The sequence below is a fragment of the Bufo gargarizans genome, chromosome 9 (genome assembly GCF_014858855.1).
Source record: "Bufo gargarizans isolate SCDJY-AF-19 chromosome 9, ASM1485885v1, whole genome shotgun sequence".
Classification (NCBI taxonomy): Eukaryota; Metazoa; Chordata; class Amphibia; order Anura; family Bufonidae; genus Bufo; species Bufo gargarizans.
Genome location: NC_058088.1, coordinates 8151878 through 8172939, shown reverse-complemented (window position 1 = coordinate 8172939; position 21062 = coordinate 8151878). Strand labels below are relative to the sequence as shown.

The following is a 21062-nucleotide window of genomic DNA, read 5'->3' as shown; positions in this document are numbered from 1 at the left end:
AAACCAAAGTTGAGTTGTTTGGAAGAAACACACAACACTATGTTTGGATAAAAAGAGGCACAGCACACCAACATCAAAACCTCATCCCAACTGTGAAGTATGGTGGTGGGGGCATCATGGTTTGGGGCTGACTTGCTGTGTCAGGGCCTGGATGGATTGCTATCATCGAAAGGAAAAATGATTTTCCAAGTTTATCAATACATTTTGCAGGAGAACTTAAGGCCATCTGTCCACCAGCTGAAGCTCAACAGAAGATGGGTGTTGCAACAGGACAACGACTCCAAAGCATAGAAGTAAATCAACAACAGAATGGCTTAAACAGAAGAAAATACGCCTTCTGGAGTGGCCCAGTCAGAGACCTGACCTTAACCCGATTGAGATGCTGTGGCATGACCTCAAGAAAGCGATTCACACCAGACATCCCAAGAATATTGCTGAACTGAAACAGTTCTGTAAAGAGGAATGGTCAAGAATTACTCCTGACCATTGCGCACGTCTGGAGGTTCAACCAGTTATTAAATCCAAGGGTTCACATACTTTTTCCACCTGCACTGTGAATGTTTACATGGTGTGTTCAATAAAAACATGGTAACATTTAATTCTTTTTGTGTTATTAGTTTAACCAGACTGTGATTGTCTATTGTTGTGACTTAGATGAAGATCAGATCAAATTTTATGACCAATTTGTGCAGAAATCCATATCATTCCAAAGGGTTCACATCCTTTTTCTTGCAACTGTATTGTATGAAAAAATTATGGTAAGTCAAACATTAAGAGCATTCAACCAGGACAGTCAATGGATGTTATATATAGTGCATATATTGAGTGCATATATTGAGTGTCTGATCAGTGTCTCCTGTGGCTCCACTCTGCATTTCCAAAGGTTGCATGGTTGGCCATTGACTAAAGTTTACTTGTCTATGGCTCTGACCTAATTTGTTGTCACCAGAAAACTACACAATACACATCATGTAAAGCTGCTCACTTATTATAGTTAAGATTGTGTTTCTCTTAAGTTCTTATGATCTTGACCCACCAGGAGCAATGCTAGCACCAAGTACATGTAATAGGGAAGGTAATCCACCGTTCCTAAAGGTCTGTTTACATGGGGCATTGACTTGCTAAATGTTCGTTTGTATGAAGGTTGTTCCTGATTGCAATTTCATGTAAACTTGTCCCAAAATCACATCACATTTTGTCAATGTTTGCATCATTTATGCAGTCATAAAAATTGTAGAATAACCTCTTGTTTAATTGGGGACTATCTGTATTTCTGGAGCGTAATAATATTACAGGCTATCGCTACTAGAGATGGGTCGTTGATCCAGGGAGTTATTCTGATTGCCTGAGTGGAGACAGAAAGGAATTTTTTATTCCACTAAAGTGGGGAAAATTGGTTTCTACCTCACAGGGTTTTTTTTTTTGCCTTCCTCTGGATCAACATGCAGGATAACAGGCCGAACTGGATGGACAAATGTCTTTTTTCAGCCTTATGTACTATGTTACTATGTTACTATCCTGCCCCCACTTTACGTACCCCCGGGGTCTAAGCGGAACGCGACATGCAGATAAACACCTTCCTATTAGCCAATAGAAGAGACTGGTTAAACTGAGGAATAAATAAGAATATACACACCATTAGACTACAGCATTACATAAAGTAAAATATAAATAATAGAGATTAGCAAAGTTTAGAAAAATTCCATTTGGCAACTTCACAAAGAAATTAAATTCTTCTGAATTAATTCATAACGAATCGCTATAAACCAGGTATACCCAGGCCGCTCTGCTTTTGGCTATGGCCACACAGAGTGGTTGTGCTGTTGGCGAGTTGCGGTGAAGAATCATGAGGCCAAATAACCTGCGGCTGCCTTTCATGTAATAATGAAGATCCCACTGTATAGCCAGTCTGCATTGGTAATGGCCATGCGGCACCTTTAATGCACCTTTAAACAGGGTCTGTACCTACTTCTCCAATCCCAGCGCTCTCCTGTCCTACAGATGGGAGCCCTTCTTCTGCCATCTGCTTTGCTTCCTTTTCCACATCATCTAATATTAATGAGAATATGTCATCAGGAACATCCAGCTCCTCCTCTCTTTGCATCTTGCTGACTTTTCTAGGACATGTAGATTTTGAAGGATGATTTGGATGAAGTAAAGCCAGCATAAGATGAGGATGGTCATCATTAAGACCTGGCCCCTCTAAGGGGTGTAGACTGGGTGGTATTGGTTGGCACGCTGGAACTGGAATAATAAAGGCTTCCATCTTATTGATATTTAATTACATATCTTAGTTTAAGGCTGACGTAGGAATAATTAAATGGAGTTATAAATAAATAAAACGCAGAATAAGTCTCCTTGTATTCTCCCTGTAGTCTCCCCACAGACTCCCTGCACTTTTCCTGCTCTCTCCCTATCTAATATTCTTCTATTAATCATTTTCAGCAACACTGTCCCTAGCGCATGAGCGCTTGCCACGTCTCTCCCTATGCTCAGCTCACAAGACAAAGGCGGAGACTGCGCAGAATGAGGGTTTTATAGGTGATTTCTATCTGCGTATTGGCTGGCTGCACAGCATTATGGGCGATCTAGCATTCCTGGGTTTGTCTCCTCTATACTGTTGTTTTGTAACACGTGCTGCCTCCGTTTTAGGAAAACTTGAATTATTGCACCATGAAGTGTGAGAAAAATCTGATTCCTTTTGAACCAAAGTTTTCCTAAACTTCGGACTGAATTCCATGTCGAATGCTTCACGTCACTCAACACTAATGAATAACATACAGGTGGCTAACATGTTCTAAGTAGAGAAACATAAAATATAACAGCTTCTAATACAATATGAACAGTATATGGCAATACAAACATAGAATAGAACTGTAATGGCTGAATATGTGTTTAGGCCAAGCTACACAATCACGCAGCTATACATTACAACTCCATGTAACAGGGTCAGAACTGTCCTAACAGTTCTCTTATGGCTGCTGATATACAACATACCCAGCAGTTTACCGGCTGTACTCCAACAAATGGATGGACTAGAAAGCACAGGTCCTCTTTCTGTTGAGACATGGAGGAAACTGCCCTCTTTCTTCCCAGAGTCAATTCTTTTTGGACAGAGATGTAAAGGAATTAAACAATAGACCGTTACCAACAATTGCCACTTGATGGCCCCCTATATGTGTGGACAGCACAATGTGGTATTGCTGACAATTATTCAAACTGTGGGGATAAATGATTGGAAAAAGGATCCGAAAATATACCCAAACCGATACATCATACTTACTAACGCTTGAGTTGGTAAAATTGGGGTTTCGTTTTGCATTCGGTCCTAAAATTTTGTTATATTCTGTTATAACTCTGTTTCATAACGCGAATACGAACTACTATTGTTAGGACTTGTGATGTATTGTTAGGCTGTTGACGTGGATGACATTATCTGCTCAACTCTCTTCGTAGGTTATAAAAGTAGGACAAGCTTCAGTTTGCTGAGGAAGTTGTGCGTCAATCAAGCAAAAACAAGGTCTACCGTGCTAAAGTAGAATTTATGAGGTTATTTTTTTATCCAATAAAAAGGTTCTTTTATGACAATTAGGTTTTTTTACCAGCTTCATTTCCTGATTCTGTTCTCTGAGGAGACTTCCAGCCTTGCTACACCAACTGCAAGCAAGTGTAAAGCGCAGCCATCGTGCAGAAATAGGAGAAACGTCTACATCCTAAACTTAGAGGTATGGTATAGCCCACCATAGACATATACAATGTGTGAGATATTCGCTATCGACCCATGGTCTATACTCCATTGGATAGATTGATAGAAGACAAGTAGTTTTCTCCCTGTAGTCCACGTCACCATGTAATCAGACCTTATAGGATACCATGTTTTACTTCAGTTCACATTTAGCTGGAAGAAAGTAAGGAGGACGGATAATAATCTTGGGGATAGAATGAGAAAATCACACGGATCACATTTCACGTCTCAGTTCTTCAGTACAGAGGTAGGAAATTGTATTGCACAATAATTAGGGTGAGCAGTAAAAATGTTTAGGTCCCAGAGAGAGGACATGTCCTGCAAAAAGAGAATAAAATTGTTGGTTGGCCGAGTATCTCAGAGATCCTGATAATACCCAGGGGGCGCCACATAGACTCCAGAGTTACCTATAAAATTATAGTGGATTACACTTACTTTACTGGGGAGGAGGGCATAGGATAAAGCTCAAGACACCTATACGTCGACCTCCCCTGCCGAGATCGCTTTACAAGATGTAATGATGGCTTCCTGGTCCGCAAAAAGGATGACACCGGGCTCCAATGTATGCAGGAAGTCTTTTATTAGTTTAGCTCGACGCATTTCGGGAATAAATCCCTTTCTCAAGAGCATATAATACAATAGTGTAATCCACTATAACTTTATAGGTAACTCTGGAGTCTATGTGGCGCCCCCTGGGTATTATCAGGATCTCTGAGATACTCGGCCAACCAACAATTTTATTCTCACCTCAGTCCACTAGTGGGTACTGAATTCTTTCTTTCCTTTTTTGGCGGTCTGGGGAGCTGCCTATTGTTCTCCATTATTCTCCAGCAGTTGTAATTTTCCTCCTTCCACACCATTCTGTGGTTATCCTGGCACCCAATTCGTTCCATTTCCCTCAAACTTTCCTGTACACCCGTGCAGATTACTCTGTCTCCTTTTTTATCTCTGCAAAAAGAGGACTTATGGTCACCCTAATATTATTGTCTGTGTAGTTGTAGTTAAAATATGTATTAGGTTACATGCACACGACCGTTGTGTGTTTTGCGGTCCGCAAATCGCGGATCCCCAAAACACGGATGTGTCCGTGTGCGTTCCGCAATTTGGGGAACGGCACGGACAGCCTTTAACCATCCCAGGACCGCCTAACGCAGGGATGCATCCTGGCAGCGGTCGATTTGTTCCTCGTTGAAGCATCGGCGCGTCATCTCGCGAGACGCGATATTTCCTGTGAACGCGCGCACACAGGAGTGTGCAGTCACAGGATCGGGACGTAAACAAGTGGACCTACAGCCTGCCAGCGGCGATCATTTGCTGGCAGGCTGTAGATGCGATTTTTTTAACCCCAAAAAGGTATATTAGATGCTGTTTGGTTAACAGCGTCTAATATACCTGCTACCTGGTCCTCTGGTGGTCCCTTTTGCTTGGATCGACCACCAGAGGACACAGGCAGCTCTGTAAGTAGCACCAAACACCACTACACTACACTACACCCCCTCCTGTCACTCATTAACCCCTTATTAACCCCTGATCACCCCATATAGACTCCCTGATCACCCCCCTGTCATTGATCACCCCCCTGTTAGGCTCCATTCAGACGTCCGTATGTGTTTTGCCGATCCGCAAAACACATACGGACGTCTGAATGGAGCCTTACAGGGGGGTGATCACCCCATATAGACTCCCTGATCACCCCCCGGTCATTGATCACCCCCCTGTAAGGCTCCATTCAGACGTCCGTATGTGTTTTGCGGATCCACGGATCCGCAAAACACGGGCACCGCGGATCTGCAAAACACGGACACCGGCAATGTGCTTTCCGCATTTTGCGGATCCGCACATTGCCAGAACTATATAGAAAATGCCTTTTCTTGTCCGCAATTGCCACATTTTTTGTCACAAGCTAGTGGAATATGAGACTTTGTAAGAAAAAAAACTAAAATAAAAAATAAATCATTTTCCGCTAACTTGTGACAAAAAATAAAAACTTTCATGAACTCACTATGACCATCAGCGAATACCTTAGGGTGTCTACTTTCCGAAATGGGGTCATTTGTGGGGTGTTTCTACTGTCTGGGCATTGTAGAACCTCAGGAAACATGACAGGTGCTCAGAAAGTCAGAGCTGCTTCAAAATGTGGAAATTCACATTTTTGCACCATAGTTTGTAAACGCTATAACTTTTACCCAAACCAATAAATATACACTTATTGCATTTTTTTTATCAAAGACATGTAGAACAATAAATTTTGAGAAAAATGTATATAGAAATGTAGTTTTATTTGAAACATTTTACAACCGAAAGTGAAAAATTTAATTTTTTGCAAAAAATTCGGTCAATTTCGATTAATGTCAAAAAAAGTTAAAATGTCAGCAGCAATGAAATACCACCAAATGAAAGCTCTATTAGTTAGAAGAAAAGGAGGTAAAATTCATTTGGGTGTTAAGTTGCATGACCGAGCAATAAATGGTGAAAGTAGTGTAGTGCCGAAGTGTAAAAGGTGGCCTGGTCATTAAGGGGGTTTAAGCTAGGGGGGTTGAAGTGGTTAATATAACTGCCTATTCTTGTTCGCGAAGTAACGGAGCAACGAATGTGGACAGCACACGGAGTGCTGTCCGCATCTTTTGCGGCCCCATTGAAGTAAATGGGCCCGCATCCGAGCTGCCAAAACTGCGGCTCGGATGTGGACCAAAACAACAGCCATGTGAATGAGGCCTACTGTAAATTAAATGCTAAAGGGGTTGTGTCACTTCAGCAAATTGCATGTATTATGTAGAGAAAGTGAATACAAGACACTTACTAATATATTGTGATTCCCTCCTTTGCTGGCTGGAATAATTTTTCCATCTCATAATTCACTGCTCGTATCCAGGGGTTATGACCACCCTGCAATCCCACAGCGGTGGTCGAGCTTGCAGACTATAGGAAAAAGTGCCGGTCTCTCTTTTGATCTAGAAGGAAAGTTGCTGTGTCGGCTCCTTCGAAATAAAATTCCAATTCAAACCTTCGGCTCTCCACGATATTAACGATCCTTTATTAACCCCTTCATGACCTAGCGAATTTACGTTGTTTGTTTGTTTGTTTTTTTTTTTTTTTTTTTTTTACTCCCAGATTTTCCAAAGCCATAACTTTTTTATTTTTCTATTCATGTAACCATATAAGGGCTTGTTTTTTGCGGGAAAAGTTGTGTTTTCTAATGGCATAATTTATGGTTGCATAAAATGTAGTGGGAAGCAGGGGAAAAAAAAGTCCACCACAGTTTTATGAGCTATGTTTTAACAGTGTTTGCAAGGCAGTAAAATTCACCTGTTGCTTTCATTCTCCGGGTTAGTACAATTACAATGATACCACATTTGCATAGTTTTCCTTGCTTTTTAATACTGAAAAAGAAAACTTTGGGGAATTTTTTTTTTCTTTCTGAGCATCAGAAACTTTTTTATTTATATGTGTACGGAGCTGTGATAGGGCAAATTTTTTTGCAGGGTGATCTTGCGGGTGTAGTTTTTATTGATTACCATTTTAATAACTTCTTATTTAAATTTTTGGTTGCGATAAAACAACCATAAAAACAGCAAATCAGCTATTTTGACTTTTTTCTGTATTGCCGTTACTGTATGGGAAAAATATTTTTATAATTTAATAATGCGGCCGTTATTGTACTCGGCATTACCCATTATGTTATATTTTTTTTATTGTTTATGTACTTTAATTTTGGGGAGAGGGGGATGATTTAAAATTTTATATTTAGTTTTTTTGTTATCATTTTTTTATTTTGTTTTTGTTTTATAAACTCCCCACCCCCCCTTTTTTTTACACTATAAGTTCCCCTAGGGAATTTGAACAAAGAATCATCAGATTGCTTCTCTCATAGATTCCAACAGGAACTAATGTGCGGCAGCCTTCGATGATTCAGGAGGAGCGGGGCTGCCGCACACACTATCCGTCTCCCTGATCCTCGCTGGGGTGAGCCGGTACACGGCCAGGAGCGAGCGCTAGTGGTGTTTATTATCACAGATGCCGTGGTCACATTTGACCTCCAAGGTATATATGAGTTCGGCGGTCGGGAACGAGTTAAATCCTTCTAGAAAACGTGTAAACAGTAGAAAAAGACTCTTAAGTGTTTTGATTGAAACAAATCATCCTTATTCATAGCAAAAAAGATGATTGTTTTCTTTTAAAAGCCATAACCGTCTTTTTCTACTGTTTGCTCATGTTTTCTACAAGAATTTAATAAAGAATTGAATTGGAATAAAGCAGGGGTGCACAAGCTTTTCTGGTTGGGGCCACATTGTCAACCTAAACCAATTCCAAGGGCCGGAAACAAAACTTAGTGGTATTACCAACTGAAATACTATATTTTTGCATATTAAAAATACATTATATATCATAATTGTCTAGTTACACTTCTAATACTCCCATCTAATGGGGGAATACATGATAAATACATGTAAGCAGCCACAAGACAGAAATACATAACTATTACCAGAATGGTATGGAGGACCACATTTGGCCTCTGGGTCGCAGGTTGTGAACCCTTGGAATAAAGCATACAGTACAGAGCTATGTGTATAAAGCATACAGTACAGAGCTGTGTGTATAAAGCATACAGTGCAGAAGTGTGTGTATAAAGCATACAGTGTAGAGTTATGTGTATAAAGCATACAGTGCAGGGCTATGAGTGTATAAAGCATATAGTGCAGAGCTATGTGTATAAAGCATACAGTGCAGAGCTCTGTGTATAAAGAATACAGTGCAGGGCTATGCGTGTATAAAGCATACAGTGCAGAGCTATGTGTATAAAGCATACAGTGCAGGGCTATGAGTGTATAAAGCATATAGTGCAGAGCTATGTGTATAAAGCATAAAGTGCAGAGCTCTGTGTATAAAGAATACAGTGCAGGGCTATGCGTGTATAAAGCATACAGTACAGAGCTATGTGTGTATAAAGCATACCGTATAGAGCTCTGTGTATAAAGCATACAGTGCAGAGCTGTGTGTATAAAGCATACAGTACAGAGCTATGTATATAAAGCATACAGTGCAGAGCTCTGTGTATAAAGCATACAGTGCAGAGGTGTGTGTGTATAAAGCATACAGTGCAGAGCTATGTGTATAAAGCATACAGTGCAGAGCTATGAGTGTATAAAGCATACAGTATAAAGCTCTGTGTATAAAGCATACAGTGCAGAGCTATGTTTATAAAGCATACAGCATAGAGCTCTGTGTATAAAGCATATAGTGCAGAGCTGTGTGTATAAAGCATACAGTGCAGAGCTATGTGTATAAAGCATACAGCGTAGAGCTGTGTGTGTATAAAGCATACAGTGCAGAGGTGTGTGTATGAAGCATACAGTGCAGAGCTATGTGTGTATAAAGCATATAGTGCAGAGCTGTGTGTATAAAGCATACAGTGCAGAGCTATGTGTGTATAAAGCATACAGTGCAGATCTATGTTTATAAAGCATACAGTGCAGAGTTATAAGAATAAAGCATACAGTGCAGAGCAGTGTGTATAAAGCATGCAGAGCTGTGTGTATAAAGCATACAGTGCAGAGCTATGTGTGTATAAAGCATACTGTGCAGAGCTGTGTGTATAAAGCATACAGTGCAGACCTATGTGTGTATAAAGCATACAGCGCAGATCTGTGTGTATAAAGCATACAGTGCAGAGTTGTTTGAATAAAGCATTCAGTGCAGACCTATGTGTGTATAAAGCATACAGCGCAGATCTGTGTGTAAAAAGCATATAGTGCAGAGCTGTGTGTACAAAGCATACAGTGCAGAGCTATGTTTATAAAGCATACAGTGCAGAGCTGTGTTTATAAAGCATGCAGTGCAGAGCAGTGTGTATAAAGCATACAGTGCAGAGCTATGTGTGTATAAAGCATACAGTGCAGAGCTATGTGTATAAAGCATACAGTGCAGAGGTGTGTGTATAAAGCATACAGTGCAGAGCTATGTGTATAAAGCATACAATGCAGACCTATGTGTGTATAAAGCATACAGCGCAGATCTGTGTGTATAAAGCATATAGTGCAGAGCTGTGTGTATAAAGCATTCAGTGCAGAGCTATGTTTATAAAGCATACAGTGCAGAGCTGTGTGTATAACGCATACAGTGCAGAGCTATGTTTATAAAGCATACAGTGCAGAGTTATAAGAATAAAGCATACAGTGCAGAACTATGTGTATAAAGCATACAGTGCAGAGTTGTTTGTGTAAAGCATACAGTGCAGAGCTATGTGTGTAAAGCATACAGTGTAGAGCTGTGTGTGTAAAGCAGACAGTGCAGAGCTGTGGGTGTAAAGCATACAGTGCAGAGCTGTGTGTATAAAGCATACAGTGCAGAGCTATGTGTGTAAAGCATACAGTGTAGAGCTGTGTGTATAAAGCATACAGTGCAGAGCTATGTTTGTAAAGCATACAGTGTAGAGCTATGTGTATAATGTATACAGTGCAGAGCTGTGTTTATAAAGCATGCAGTGCAGAGCAGTGTGTATAAAGCATACAGTGCAGAGCTATATGTGTATAAAGCCTACAGTGCAGAGCTGTGTGTATAAAGCATACAGTGCAGAGCTGTGTGTATAAAGCATACAGTGCAGAGCTGTGTGTATAAAGCATACAGTGCAGAGCTGTGTGTATAAAGCATACAGTGGAGAGCTATTTGTTAAAAGCATACAGTGCCAAGCTATGTATATAAAGCATACAGTGCAGAGCTATGTGTATAAATCATACAGTGCAGAGCTGTGTGTATAAAGCATACAGTGCAGAGTTGTTTGTATAAAGCATACAGTGCAGAGCTATGTGTATAAAGTATACAGGGCAGAGCTGTGTTTATAAAGCATGCAGTGCAGACCTATGTGTGTATAACGCATACAGCGTAGAGCTGTGTGTATAAAGCATACAGTGCAGACCTGTGTGTATAAAGCGTACAGTGCATAGCCTTGTGTATAAAGCGTACAGTGCAGAGCTGTGTGTATAAAGCATACAGTGCAGAGCTATGTGTATAAAGCATACAGTGCAGAGCTATGTGTATAAAGCAAACAGCGTAGAGCTGTGTGTATAAAGCATACAGTGCAGACCTGTTTGTATAAAGCATACAGTGCAGAGCTGTGTGTATAAAGCGTACAGTGCAGAGCTATGTGTATAAAGCATACAGTGCAGAGCTATGTGTGTATAAAGCAAACAGTGCAGAGCAGTGTCTATAAAGCATACAGTGCAGAGCTGTGTGTATAAATCATACAGTGCAGAGCTATGTGTGTATAAAGCATACAGTGCAGATCTGTGTGTATAAAGCAAAGGTCAGACTGGGGGGCAGAGCCTTAAGAGGAGGCCAACATGACGGGGGGTTTGGATCAGGGAGATTCCGGGGGTAGGGATAGGTCAGTGTGGTTTGAGGGGTTGGGTTGGGGTGAGCCTACGGGGATACGGATTGGCCAGTTTGAGTTTAGGGGTGGGGAATAAGGGGTCAAAAGGGGTTGCAGAGGAAAGTAGGGTGCTATTTTAGGTAAAAGAAAAGGGCTACGCCACGCTAGCATTCTACAGTGCTCATCTTAGTAATGGAGAAGCTTGAGGAGGTCATCAGGGAGTTGATGGCGGCAGCGGAGGTTCGTGACACCGGGTGGGTCCAAGACCAGGTGCAGCAGCTGCTAAGGGAGGCGGCTGAGGCATCTGTATCACCTTAGCCATGGGCGACCCGGCGGCAGCGGGCCAGACTGCAAGCGCGCTTAAGCCCTACATCATCCCACCCCCCGGGCTCAGCGCCGGATACAGAACCCTTCTGAGGACCCTTCATTTGCGGGTGCAGCGGGGAGACGTGGTGCCTGCATGCCCCGGCGTGGAAGGAATCTGCAAAGTAGGCGGAGCCCAAGGGGCGGCCGTGCCCTGTCACCTCGGGGTCTGCATTGTATGCTTTATATACATAGCTATATACTGTATGCTTTATTTACACATAGCTCTGCAGTGTTTGCTTTATACACACAGCTCTGCACTGTATGCTTTATACACACAGCTCTGCACTGTATGCTTTATATACACATAACTCTGCACTGTATGCTTTATACACACATAGCTCTGCACAGTATGCTTTATACACACATAGCTCTGCACTGTATGCTTTATACACACATAGCTCTGCACTGTATGCTTTATACATACAGCTCTGCACTGTATGCTTTATACACACACAGCTCTGCACTGTATGCTTTATACACACACAGCTCTGCACTGTATGCTTTATACACACACAGCTCTGCACTGTATGCTTTATACACACAGCTCTGCACTGTATGCTTTATACACACAGCTCTGCACTGTATGCTTTATACACACAGCTCTGCACTGTATGCTTTATACACACAGCTCTGCACTGAAGAACTTTTACTGATGTCGGTTCCAGTTGCGGCATATACATCCAGGCAGAATACAGTCTTTTGCAATTTAGAGGAATCCTGTTGATACACTGTTAATAGGTTTGGCTGGGTTTAGCTTAGCTTGAAGGTTCTGTATAAGTATTTCTGGTAGGTGACTTTGCTTCAGGTCCCTTGTAAATCAGAGTAATTTGGTGAGGTTGCCTGTGGCTAAAGTATCCTTCACCTGGGTTCCCAAAGGTCTTTTATGCCTGGTTTGTGGCTTTTATCCTTTTATCCTTGATCTGCACTCTATCAAACTCAGCAACAGACTGACTGACTACTCATCTATCCCACTAGGCCTGACCTAGGTATTTGTATGACCTAAGTGCTATCCCCATCTAGTGGTGGGATGTATAAATTACACCTAGCCAGCCTATGAACAGGGATACAACAGGTGTTGTAATACAAAATGACATGCAATGTGGTAATGCCGTTTCACAGTAATTTTGCAGTTCCCACGTGTCCTGAATGTCCTTCGCTAGTGATTGAGGACTTTAATTGTGTTATGAATCCAGAAATAGATAGGATTTCTGTGGGGGAAGATACTTATACTCAAGCCGAAGGATCCCCTTTGGCATGCTTTTATCTGGAAGCAGGCTATGTAGATGTATGGGGATGGGTTGGAAAAGGGAAAAGAGTGTATTCCTGTATAAGTACAGTCAGTTCCAAAATATTGGAACATCAACACAATTCTAACATTTTTGGCTCTATACGCCACCACAATGGATTTGAAATGAAACGAACAAGATGTGCTTTACCTGCAGACTGTCAGCTTTAATTTGAGGGGATTTACATCCAAATCAGGTGAACGGTGCAGGAATTACAAGAGTTTGTATCTGTGCCTCCCACTTGTTAAGGAACCAAAAGTAATGGGACAATTGGCTTCTCGGCTGTTCCATGGCCAGGTGTGTGTCATTCCCTCATTATCCCAATTACAATGAGCAGATAAAAGGTCCAGAGTTCATTTCCAGTTTGCTATTTGCATTTGGAATCTGTTGCTGTCAACTCTCAAGATGAGATCCAAAGAGCTGTCACGATCAGTGAAGCAAGCCATCATTAGGCTGAAAAAACACAACAAACCCATCAGAGAGATAGCAAAAACATTAGGTGCGGCCAAAACAACTGTTTGGAACATTCTTAAAAAGAAGGAACGTACCGGTGAGCTCAGCAACACCAAAAGACCCGGAAGACCACGTAATATAACTGTGGTCGATGACTGAAGAATTCTTTACCTGGTGAAGAAAACACCCTTCACAACAGTTGGCCAGATCAAGAACACTCTCCAGGAGGTAGGTGTATGTGTGTCAAAGTCAACAATCAAGAGAAGACTTCACCAGAGTGAATACAGAGGGTTCACCACAAGTGAACCATTGGTACCTCAGGGATCTGTTCTGGGACCCATATTGTTTAATATCTTTATCAGCGAAATTGCAGAAGGCCTCAATGGTAAGGTGTGTTTTGCTGATGACACAAAGATTTGTAACAGGGTTGATGTTCCTGGAGGGATACACCAAATGGAAAAGAACTTAGGAAAACTAGAGGAATGGTCAAAAATCTGGCAACTCAAATGTAATGTTGATAAGTGCAAGATAATGCACCTGGGGCGTAAAAACCCAAGAGCATAATATAAAATCTGTGATACAGTCCTAACCTCAGTATCTGAGGAAAGGGATTTAGGGGTCATTATTTCAGAAGACTTAAAGGTAGGCAGACAATGTCACAGAGCAGCAGGAAATGCTAGCAGAATGCTTGGGTGTATAGGGAGAGGCATTACCAGTAGAAAGAGGGAGGTGCTCATGCCGCTCTACAGAGCACTAGTGAGACCTCATTTGGAGTATTGTGTGCAGTACTGGAGACCATATCTCCAGAAGGATATTGATACTTTGGAGAGAGTTCAGAGAAGAGCTACTAAACTGGTACATGGATTGCAGGATAAAACTTACCAGGAAAGATTAAAGGGCCTTAACATGTAGAGCTTGGAAGAAAGAAGAGACAGAGGGGATATGATAGAAACTTTTAAATACATAAAGGGAATCAACAAGGTAAAAGAGGAGAGAATATTTAAAAGAAGAAAAACTGCTACAAGAGGACATAGTTTTAAATTAGAGGGGCAAAGGTTTAAAAGTAATATCAGGAAGTATTACTTTACTGAGAGAGTAGTGGATGCATGGAATAGCCTTCGTGCAGAAGTGGTAGCTGCAAATACAGTGGAGGAGTTTAAGCATGCATGGGATAGGCATAAGGCCATCCTTCATATAAGATAGGGCCAGGGGCTATCCATAGTATTTAGTATATTGGGCAGACTAGATGGGCCAAATAGTTCTTATCTGCCGACACATTCTATGGTGAGCCTCAAAAACAGAAAGGCCAGATTAGAGTTTGCCAAACGACATCTAAAAAAGCCTTCACAGTTCTGGAACAACATCCTATGGACAGATAAGACCAAGATCAACTTGTACCAGAGTGATGGGAAGAGAAGAGTATGGAGAAGGAAAAGAACTGCTCATGATCCTAAGCATACCACCTCATTAGTGAAGCATGGTGGTGGTAGTGTCATGGCGTGGGCATGTATGGCTGCCAATGGAACTGGTTCTCTTGTATTTATTGATGACGTGACTGCTGACAAAAGCAGCAGGATGAATTCTGAAGTGTTTCGGGCAATATTATCTGCTCATATTCAACTAAATGCTTCAGAACTCATTGGACGTCTCTTCACAGTGCAGATGGACAATGACCCAAAGCATACTGCAAAAGCAACCAAAGAGTTTTTTAAGGGAAAGAAGTGGAATGTTCTGCAATGGCCAAGTCAATCACCTGAGCTGAATCCAATTGAGCATGCATTTCACTTGCTGAAGACCAAACTGAGCATCACCAGGGATGAAACCCAGCGTCTGGTGATGTCTATGCTTTCCAGACTTCAGGCTGTAATTGACTGCAAAGGATTTGCAACCAAGTTTTAAAAAGAGAACGTTTGATTTATGATTATTATTCTGTCCCATTACTTTTGGTCCCTTAACAAGTGGGAGGCACATATGCAAACTGTGGTAATTCCTGCACCGTTCACCTGATTTGGATGTAAATACTCTCAAATTAAAGCTGACAGTCTGCAGTTAAAACACATCTTGTTTGTTTTATTTCAAATCCATTGTGGTGGTGTATAGAGCCAAAAATGTTAGAATTGTGTCAATGTCCTAATATTTATGGACCTGACTGTAAATCTGGAAATCCCATGTCTAGGATAGACCTGGCCTTGATAAATATAAACCATCTTAGAGTTATAAAATCGATGAAATATGAGGCCAGGTCGTTATCGGACCATGTTCCCTTTTCTCTTGAATTAACCATTTCTCTTGAATTAACCATCTAAGTAAGATCCTTATTTAGATTGAACCCCCATTGGATTTTTATAATGGATAAGAATATTCATGAAATGGTGAAACAAGAAATGGGGTGCTTTTAGGATAGAAATGAGAATATAGCTAGAGTCCAATTGGTATGGGACGCATTTAAGGCCTTTATGAGGGGAATTTTTGTAATATTTCCAAACTTAAATAGAGATACGGTAAGAAGGAGGGGGAGTTAAAAGAAGCAGTGCTGGTTGCCAGGAATAAAACTCCAGGAAACAGGAAAATTATGCAAAATGCAAGCCAGGCGTATGCCGACTTTCTTTTGTAAAAGGCCCAGCAGAGACTTTTTTTAGGGGACAAACATATTTTTCTGAAGCTGGAAGACCAGGGAAACTCTTGGCGATGTTGATCTCTAATCAAGAACAAAAAAAAGAGATAGTATTCGGTCATCTAAGGGTATAATTATTTAAAAACAAGAGCGTATAAAGGGAACTTTTCTGAAGCATTTATTATCTGAATTATATAATTCAGATAATGCTATATCAGATGAAGGGATGAAATCATATTTGGACTCTATTTCTCTACCAGTTCTTACCGATACTCAGAGGGACTTTCTAGGTTTAGATCCCTCTCTAGAGGAGCTAGAGGCTGCACTGAAGGCATGTTCAGGAAATTCTTCCCCTGGGACAGATGGACTCCCATATGAATTCTATCATAAGTATGGAGAGATTATTCTCCCTAGTTTATTGAGGTTTTTTCTTAGGGTCATTTGTGGAGGGAGCTTTCCAGAATCAATGACAGAGGCTGTAAGAACATTAATATTGAAAAAGGGGAAGGACCCCTTAGATGTGGGGTCATATAGGCCTATTTCCTTATTGAATACAGATATGAAGCTTCTCTCAAGAATTCTGGCTACTAGGCTATCCAAGGTTATTACACCAATTATACACCCTGACCAAAATAGATTTATTCCTAATAAGGGTACTCATTATAATCTGTATCGATTGCTTGCTAATATACAGTCCTAGGGGGCGGAGGGGGAGTTCTCGCTCCATTCTGTCATCAGACGCCTCTAAGGCATTTTACAGGGTAGAGTGGGGATTCCTTTGGAAGGTTTAGGGAAGGATGGGATTTGGTACCAGATTTATAAATTTGGTTAAGCTTTTGTATAAGTCCCCTATTGCAAGATTGAATATTAATGGGAGCCTGACGGAGAGCTTCTCTTTGAGTAGAGGCACCCGTCAGGGTTCTCCACTCTCCCCATTGTTATTTGATATTTATATTGAGCTCCTTGCTGCCAGAGTCAGGCAGGACCCTGGAATTGAGGGGTTTGGGATATTAGGACCAGAGGACCATATTTTTCTATATGCGGATGATTTTTAGTTTTTTTTATAAATCCCAATACCTCACTTCCCTAATTTATTCATATGGTTAATACCTTTGGTGCAGGTTTGGGTTTTGCTATAAATCGGTCAAAGACGATGCTCATGCCTGTGGATAGACCTGATATTCTATTAAGGGGCACTTGAGTTTACTTAAGATTTCTGATTCATTTGAATACTTGGGCATGATCATATCCCCTAAAGTTGAAGATTTTTTTATATCTAAATCTGATTCCATTGATAAGTAAGTTGAGGTCAAAAGTGATGGTATGGCTTCGACTCCCTCTATCCAGATCTGACGGGATATCCCTGGTTAAGATAGTGATACTACCCCAACTACTCTATATTCTCAGGAATTCCCCATTGTGGATTGAGGATACATTTTTTAAGCTAATTGTGAGAATTATTAATGATCTGCTATGGGGAAGAAAGCGGGTGAGGCTTAAATTGGAACACCTTTATAAGCCGATGGAACAGGGAGGGTTAAAGCTTCCCTATTTCAACGGCTATTTTAAAGCTTCACAGCCATGGATTTATAGACACTGGGAGGAAAGTCCACTTTGTAGGAATTTGTTGAGTAGATCTACATATGATAACATGTTTACATTATTAGAGTCTGGGTTATTATCCAGAGTTCAGCAGGACTCTGTCATTATTTGTCAAGACGTGGAGCATTATTAGAGGTTGGTTGGGAATAAGGGGATCTCTCCATTGTACGTCTCTCTGGCATAACTATTATTTACGAGAGTTGAATGATTTAGCTGAAGATAAATACTGGCAAAAAAACAATATTCGGTATGTTGCACAAGTGGTGAGCAATGGAGATATACTTCCTTTTTTGGAGTTGACACAAAGAGAGCATATAATTAATTTATCTTAATTTAGATATTTACAGTTACGTTCAGCACTTTCTAGTGTAAAGGGGTTACAGATAGATACCTGTACACCTCTGAATGATTTAGTGGGAAATTTGGGGCAGAAGTTAAAAATTTCTCAACTTTATGAATCGCTTCTTGAAGCACTTTTCAATAGTATACGTTCCCCGGGACGAAAGGCTTGGGAATCTGTTTCAAGGATCCAACCAGATGATTGGGGAAAATAATTAATAATTTAAGATTAGTGTCACATAATTTTAATAATGTTTTAGTTCAATTTAATATTATACATAGAGTATATGTCACACCAGGGGGTTGAGAAATACGTCCAATTGTCCACGGTGCGATTCACTTGGGGCTGACTATTTACACATGTTTTGGTTTTGTACACAGAATATTTGGAGGCTAAACTTATTACCCAAAAACAGAAAATCGTGATTCCATATACGGTGGAATGTTGGATCCTGGGTGATTTTTCCCAAATTCTTGGCAAGACTTTTAATTACACTAGGGAGGTTTTCATGAAATACTTCTAGTGTGTATATATGGTTAAATGTGGTCAATAAGATTAAGAAATATGAAAGAATCTTATCTAAACAAAGAAATACTGAGGAGGGGATTTGGAAGTCTTAAGTCTTCCTGCCTTCACCCCACCGTTATCCCTTTTTCCGTAATTGGTTGATGGAGGGGATAGGAGATGTATCGAAAGGGAGGGGGGGAGTTTTAGGGTACAAATGAGAAATGTAATAATGTTGAAGATTAAGCTATATAGATTTTTTTTTTTAAATAAAGCATACAGTGCAGAGCTGTGTATATAAAGCATACAGTGCAGAGCTGTGTATATAAAGCATACAGTGCAGAGCTATGTGTGTATAAAGCATACAGTGCAGAGCTGTGTGTATAAAGCATACAGTGCAGAGCTATGTGTGTATAAAGCATACAGTGCAGAGCAGTGTGTATAAAGCATACAGTGCAGAGCTATGTGTGTATAAAGCTTACAGTGCAGCGCTGTGTGTATAAAGCATACAGTGCAGAGCTATGTGTGTATAAAGCATACAGTGCAGCGCTGTGTGTATAAAGCATACAGTGCAGAGCTGTGTGTATAAAGCATACAGTGCAGAGCTATGTGTGTATAAAGCATACAGTGCAGAGCTGTGTGTATAAAGCATACAGTGCAGAGCTGTGTGTATAAAGCATACAGTGCAGAGCTGTGTGTATAAAGCATACAGTGCAGAGCTATGTGTGTATAAAGCATACAGTGCAGAGCTGTGTGTATAAAGCGTACAGTGCAGCGCTGTGTGTATAAAGCATACAGTGCAGAGCTGTGTGTATAAAGCATACAGTGCAGAGCTGTGTGTATAAAGAATACAGTGCAGAGCTATGTGTGTATAAAGCATACAGTGCAGAGCTATGTGTATAAAGCATACAGTGCAGAGCTATGTGTATAAAGCATACAGTGCAGAGCTATGTGTGTATAAAGCATACAGTGCAGAGCTGTGTGTATAAAGCATACAGTGCAGAGCTATGTGTGTATAAAGCATACAGTGCAGAGCTGTGTGTATAAAGCATACAGTGCAGAGCTGTGTGTATAAAGCATACAGTGCAGAGGTGTATGTGTATAAAGCATACAGCGCAGAGCAGTGTGTATAAAGAATACAGTGCAGAGCTATGTGTGTATAAAGCATACAGTGCAGAGCTGTGTGTATAAAGCATACAATGAATGTAATGAATTTGATTTATTTAGAATTGTTCGCTCATCAATAATGAACATGACAAAGTGGGGTCCTAAGCTTGGGTCACCCTCTTTTTTTATAGAGGATAACTAATTGATCACACTTACTGTATATAAATCACCAATTGATCCTACAAATCTGTTCCATTAAGGCCTCATGCACACGACCTCTGGCCTCCATTCCGTTTTTTTTTTGGTGGATAGGATGAGGACCCATTCATTTCAATGGGTCAGCAATAAAATGCTGATAGTTCCCTTTTGCAGATAAATTTGTGCATGTCGTACTTTTTTTAGATTTGCGGACAAGGATAGGCATTTATTACAAGGGATCTGTGGGAAAAAAACGGATCCTCCCAGAAAACAGATGCCTCATCTGTTTGTTTTTTTGCGGACGCAAAAAACAACTGTCGTGTGCATGAGGCCGAAAGAAGTATTCTGGTTAGGGGAAGTTACCTCTGATCCACAGGAGACGGGTTAACTTTTAGATCAGTCCCCGCAGTCCCCAAAATTAATAAAGTGGCAGGTTGAGCGTGCACACTGACACTACCTTTGGATTCTTTGGGACTGTGGGAGATAGTAGAGTACAACGTTTGGTTATTTCCGACAGACCCATAGAGATGACTGTAGTGTCAGTGCTCAACCTGTCGCTGCATTTATTTTGGGAGTTCTCATGGTTGGTGAGGGTCCCAACAGTCATATTCTCATCAGCCTAAGAGTTAACCCTTATCCATTGGATAGGGAATGACTTTGTCTAACTGAATACCCCTTCAAGGCTTGGAGAACTCATTTATGCCATATAGGGGATATATAACTTTGCATAGCAGTTCTAGCACTCCCTTTTCATTATTTATGGGATGCAGCTTCCTTGCTCTCACGCTATTTCTTATCTTCATAGTTATACATTTAACTGCTTTTTATGCCTCTTTATAGGACTTGTTTGATGTGATCTTTGAATCTTTTTATGATCTCACTTTTTTCTTGACATAATATTTTTGCTATAAAAAATGCATAGTTACATCCTATATTTTTACATTTCCTTTCACTTTCTTCTACAGACTTAGGATTTAAAGGGAATGTATCCTGTATTTAATGGAGCTGTCTGATTTTCTTTTTACGTTTTCAGCGGAGATGAGCGAAGTATTAAAAAATTTGATTCGGCTGCTTCGCCAAATTTTAAAAATGTAAAAAAAATGTGCTTTGTGACTAATTATTTTGTCATGAATCACATTTCTTTGTAAGTAGTGGGTGCAATGACAGCGAGCAGCGATTTCGCCACTCCCCATCATTGTACCCCTCAGATGCTGCTTTCAAAGCTGAACCTGGCATCTGACAGTAATTGTGTAAAATTAAAAAAAAAATATGAATTAAATCACACTTACCTCATACACTTGCTTGCAATAAAGCTGTAAACTGATTGAATCTACTACCCATACAGATAATGAGATGGCACAGCTGACCATGCCCCAGTCTACACAGTAAAGCTGAAAAGAATGCTGAAGAAAACAGGGAATGTTAGCCTATTGGGGTTACTCTAGTGGCCATATTTCAGACTTTCTTGCATATGAATAGTC

The 21062-nt window shown here is 40.6% G+C and overlaps 1 pseudogene; it reads left to right on the top strand.

Annotated features, from left to right (window-relative positions):
- Positions 1–21062, top strand: part of LOC122946089 — a 442759-nt pseudogene that overhangs the window by 285873 nt on the left and 135824 nt on the right.